Source organism: Leopardus geoffroyi, chromosome C3 (assembly GCF_018350155.1).
Source record: "Leopardus geoffroyi isolate Oge1 chromosome C3, O.geoffroyi_Oge1_pat1.0, whole genome shotgun sequence".
Taxonomy (NCBI): domain Eukaryota; kingdom Metazoa; phylum Chordata; class Mammalia; order Carnivora; family Felidae; genus Leopardus; species Leopardus geoffroyi.
Window position 1 is genome coordinate 114,327,028 of NC_059338.1, and position 6,000 is coordinate 114,333,027.

Below are 6,000 nucleotides of genomic sequence, written 5' to 3' on the forward strand. Positions count from 1 at the left end.
AAAGAGCCTCAAGTGAATGGTCTGTGTTTTTGAAACCCAGTACAAAAGTATCATAATGCACTCTGTTGCAGAAAGTGTTAAAAGAAAAATCCGTTATTCCTTTATTATTTTGGTTTCCTTTGATCTCATTTAATTTTGTCATTACAAAAAAAGCAAAAAAAAAAACAGAAACAACATTGAGTTCACGTGTTCTACTGCAGATTGGTGTTTGATGCATCGCTGTCAGAGAGCCAGGAATGGGAAAAGTGATCAGTTTTGACATTGGATTTCATGGCTTGCTAAGGATCCAGTAGACTCCCAGAAGTTTATGCACAGTCTATAAGGGGCCATGAAACTCTCTGAAATTATATGCCAAATTTTGTATGTACGTGCAGTTTTCTAGCGAGAGAGGTTAGAGCTTTAATCAGATTTTCAATATGGTTTTAGTTAAGAATAGGTTAAGGTTAAGAATCACTGGGTTAGGTTACTAAATATAGTGGTGGTTTTGGAAATCAAAAGTTATATACTTTTTAAAAAGATTAACTTATAGGTGTTTACTATATGCATATTTGGGGGAAATGTACTTGTAGTATAAATAAATCCATGTTTTATGGGTTTTTTTTAAAGATAATTGGATCAATTAATCAATCAATTTGTTAATCTGCCACTTTGCAATGCACTAAGATAATGACACTTCTTATATATCACTGTGCTAAGCTAATTAAATGCATTATATCACTTAATTTTTCTAGCAAATCTACAAAACTACTATTATTATCCTCCTTTCCCTGATAAAGGAATACAGTCTCTGAGATTTCCAATAACATGCTCACTGCAGGGTGAGCTGAATGCAGGGAGAAAGTAAAGTAATATGTTTCCAGCCTTCATGAAAACCAAGACTTGTGTAAATGAGAAAATAGTGATCATTTGAAAGTAATGTGTTGCTAATGGCCAAAGATATAGTAAATGATATTAGTAATAATAAGCACTCTAAGATTTAAAAAAGATCCTTGGGGATTCTGTCTAGACTGTGATCACTGGTTAAAAGCTGAGTAGAAGACAAAAAGAGAAGATTTTAATCAGGATCAGGATCAGGATTTAATCAAGATCAGGACTGACAAGATGAGTCAAGGGGCGAAGGAGTCTGGCTGAACTAAGCAGTGGACTCTTGTTGGAGCAAGGGTAGATAAGGTTGGAAAGGACGTCTGGGTGTAGTTTGACGGTCTTGTGTACTAAACTAAAACGTTTGACCTTTGCCCTTAGATAATGAGAACCACTTGAAGAGTGTTTTGAGCTGGAAGGTGACATCGTGCAAACTGTTTTTAGTAAGATTAATTTGGTACCAGTCCCCTGGATGGCCTGGGAATAGGTAAGACCAGAACAAGGTGGTTCAGCCAGAAAAGCATGGAGAACTGAGAGAAACAGTGATGTGGATGGAAAGAAGGGAAGAAGAGGAAGGGAAGGATTTGAAAGGCAATCCCAGGAACAGCTGATTTTGCTCAGTGTAACTGTCTGTTTAAAAATGGGCCTTCCCATAAAAAAGGGGAGAGCAAGCAGGAGGCTCCACATTTGTGAAGTTGGACTCTGAAGGAGCTCCTTATACCTCATCTCCACCCCTTTCAATCTCTACTTCTCCTTCTTTTGCGTTCTGAGTTATCTCTATTTTTGTCTCCATTTTTGATTCCTAGACTTGTTCAACAGACTTACTTTATTCCTGTTGAAGGACAAGCATTCATCTAATGCTAGAAAAACAGTAATAACCAAGAGACGCAAGGCCTTAGCTTTGATGGAGCTCTCATTCTATCGTTGATAGTCACCAAGTAAATGAACACATCCACAAGGAAAAAGGCAGAGAATTAAAATAAAGTAATGTGACAGACAATGGCTGGGGGAAATGTAGTCAGAATGTTAAAGTGGCCCTTCTGAGAAAGTGACATTTAAACAGAGATTTGAATGACAAGAAGCAGACAGCCATACAAAATATTGGTAAAATATTTTTTTAGTGCTCTGTGTACAGGACACAGTGCGATGGCCCCAAGACAGAAATGAACTTGGCTTGTTCCAGAAGCAACAAAGGGACAGTTGGCTTGAATGTGGTAAGGCACAGTGAAAGTGGAAGGAGATGATGTCTGAAAGGTAAATGGAGACAGGATGAGATAAGGCTGGGTAGGCCACTGTAATAAGTTAGGGTGTTGGCATTGTAATGAGTTAGGGTGTTACTCTACTTGGGAAGGAAAACAATTGGAAAGTTTTCAAGAGGAATGGAAGATAAGAGCTAATTTCCATATTTAAAAGATCACTCTGCTGCTCTCTGGAAAATTGATCACAAGGGCCAGAGGAGAGGCAGGGAAAAGATAGGGAGTATATTGCTGTAGTTCAGTCAAGAAGTCACTGTCAGAGGAGACTTGACCAGAAGTTTTACAGAGAGTAGTAGAGAACTGTTGGGAATTGGCATGTATTTTGAAGTCAGAGTTGGTAGTTTTTACTGATGGGTTGGGTGTGGATAAAGAAAGAGCAGAATCCCAAATAAGTCTTAGATTTTTGACTTCAGCATAAACATTGAAATTAGGTAAATGGAAAACATTAAGACTGAGTTGGGGGCAAACAAATTTTTCCTCTCTTGGCTATGTTAAATTCCTCTCTTCTGCTCTATTAGGTTCCAGCCTGACTTTCTCCTCTTTGCATAGAAAGCTGATGACTTAGTAACACCATTCCCTTGAAATATCTCCCTCCTTCACCCTACCAAGATGGTCAGCTCTTCTGTATTAGATTTGGGGGAAGTCTTGACTTCATGGACTGACATTGACAGGTAGCTCATGGTGGCTGGCAGACAGGTGAAGGCAAGAAGCAGGGGTGTTTGAGATATTAAAGAGGACTGCAGGGTGTTAAAATTTAAGGTATTTTAAGGTTTAGGCTTGGAGGATGGGATTGCAATGGATAGACCTCTGGACATCAAGAGAGGAGAAGTAGATATATTTGACAACAATCTGAGATCAAAACAGGAAATTTTCACCATAATATTTTACCTGAGTTAGAGATATACTGTGTGGAAAGTCCTGTATTCCTGCTCTACAAAGAAACATATTGTGTAGAGTCAGTCTGGTTGCCAGATCATTGATCAAGAAATCCACATAAAAATCTGAACTTTAAAAATGCTCTGAGCTTTCAGAAGTTTGTGCCAATTTAATTATTTCACTAATATTCTTTTATGTTAGCATCCATATATCAGTAAGAAACCTTATTTACAGAATTCACCAGCAGGCTTTAAATGGGAAGCAATTAAAGGTTGAGCCCACTTACAGAAATGGAAAGTTCATGTAACTTTTGAGGATCACATCCATTACGTTAAATAAAACACAACTGTGTGAAGGGAGTTGTGTTGTTTAGTGAGGAATTTTGGACCAATATTTCCTGATTTGTTTAGACCTTTGTGGAGGAGAAATGAATGGCAGTTGTCCTTCTCATTCTCAGGGTTGAGTTGTCTTCCCAAGAAAAGAATTTTGCAAAAAATATGCTTTTTAAAACCCAAAATTGCCTTTTTCATCTTGAAAAGGAAGCATCAGAGGAGTTAAGAAAATTTACCATGGTTGAAAATCTACTTCATTTTCTTTGCAGATTATTTTGAATCTGCTTTAAGAAATGCGTATGTCCTCTCTAAATACATGGTGGAGATGGTTCATTGAGTGTTATGAAAAGAAAGTTTAGTCTCATTTCCTAAGCAGACTTTTTAACCTGACAGTGCTAAATGGGGAAGAATTCTTCGGGATTATGGTGTGTGTTTTGAAAGAGATCCTGTAACAGCTGGTTATTTTCAGTCATGTTCCCACTGCAGGAAGATACTGCTGTTGTATGAAGTAGGCCGATAGAACCTTGCTATCCATGCAACATTAGAGAGAAAAAAATTTCCTTTTATTTAAAACATTTTTTTAATGTTTATCTGTTTTTGAGAGAGAGAGAGACAAGAGTGTGAGCAGGGGAGGGTGAGAGAGAGAGAGGGAGACAGAATCCGAAGCAGACTCCAGGCTCTGAGCTGTCAGCACAGAGCCCAACGTGGGGCTCGAACTCACAAACTGCGAGATCATGACCTGAGCCGAAGTCGGACGCTTAACCGACTGAGCCACCCAGGCGCCCCTCATTTTATTTTTTAACATCCACATTTTACTCTTTTGCTTATAGAATATGTATTCATGTGAAAAACTAATGAACCTACTGGCAGTTTCAGATCCTGAAGATCTAGAAAAAAATTTATTTTTAAGTCTCCAAATGGGTGGAGCTTGTGACCTTCCCAGTCATTTCTATGACAGAGAATCTGCGTATTGAACAAGTCTCGAACTCCCCTTTTCTTAACTTACAAGGTACTGGCCTACTTGATAATTCTGATCCAAAAGCTTGAATCATTTTGGGGTGAGATTTCTGTGAGTTCACTGTATGGTGTGCTCTGCGGCCATGAGAAATCCATCCATCAGGTACATTTCTGATTGCACACAGGTAAATGGTTTATAGACTGTTAGCCCGCACTGCTGGTTTAGATTTGAGGAATTACTCTACAAGAACAAGGCAGGTTCTATTTTTGACATTTCAGCAATGAGACCACTTGTACATTATGGCCTGATTTGATTTACTGTAAGAAAATAAGAGTGCTGTAATTTGTAAAAGACATTTATTACATGAGTCCAAAAATTTAAAAAAAAAAAAAAATGCTTAGTGTCTCTGTCCATCCCATCTGGTTTTATTTTAATCTCACTCCACTCACATATGAAATTTTGCTTAGCTGTCTTCATTTTCTTAGTCAATCTTGATTAATGGCCTTCAAAGTAAAAATAATTGGCCTGCATCAGGGTTGTTTTATAACTCTTGTTCACAAAGAATGTGAAAGGCTGGAAAATGAGCCTAAACAGAAGGAATGCATTACTCTCGTCTTTGAAAAAGCACAGTCCTTCAGTTGTGTTTCACTGTGTATTTTTATAACAGGCGCCTCCTTGACCGTCCATGATATTGCAGATACGCGGTGCCGAAAGCTTATGTATACTTCGTCAAACTGACCACGGCCACTTGCCATCTCCCGGCGGCCGCACATGTGAAGTCAGAGCTCAGCCTGGCCAGCCCCACGGGCCTGAGAATTTCAAAAGTAAATTATCAGGAAAGCCGAGGCTCCGAAACCCAGAAGTTAAAAACGGGCAGGGGGGCTAATTGTCTCTGAAGTTTAAATGGCTTGTTTATAAAAGGCTTCTCCAGCATTTGTATTTTTTTCCCCTTTCTTGAAAAGTGTGTTCAACTTGAAAGGAATTGGGGGAAATGCAGGCGCCGCGTGACCGATGTGGATTTGGAATTGAGCTCTGCTTCCTCTCAAGGCCCCCAGTTCTGGGAGAGCCCCCTCCGTTCCGGGGCGCGGGGGCGCTGAACTTTTTTCTGTTTTGAGTTCAGAAAAAAGAAAATAACCCTCTGAGAAGATAATTTCTTTCTTAACGTGAAATTGGTGTAAATGGATACGTGATGTCTCTTAAAAAGCTAGTCGTTTTATGATTGTTACTGATTAGAAAATTAACATCAAGAACTTTCCAGCTTTTCAATAATCTCCCTACTAACCTCAATTACCCAGTGATTTTTTCCCCCCCAAGAAGTTCAGCTGTTCTCATGTTTGGTGTTTTAAAAACAATTACAATTCCCTCTCGGATTTGATTCGTGTTGGATACAACTCAACACACAGGGACCTGTAGACATCAGTAGACCTGTGCCCCACATCCAGCTCGTGTTCAGCCAGGACCTCTGTTGGGAACAATTACTTTTGCTCTTTCAACAGCCCCAGAGGTGGGCTGCCTTCTTCAGGGAGGTAGTTGAAAAGGTGAACAGCCGAGGAGAGTTTCCGGACGCGAAGGAAAACTTTTGGACAGATTAGAGCAACTACAGTGGATCCTTGTTGTGTTCCAAGTGTTTTCGTAAAAGGAAAGTGAGTTCTTTCTGAGTTGGGAAGGCCGGATCCTTATGCCAGGTCCACAGGCAAAATCTGGATTGAGAATTCCA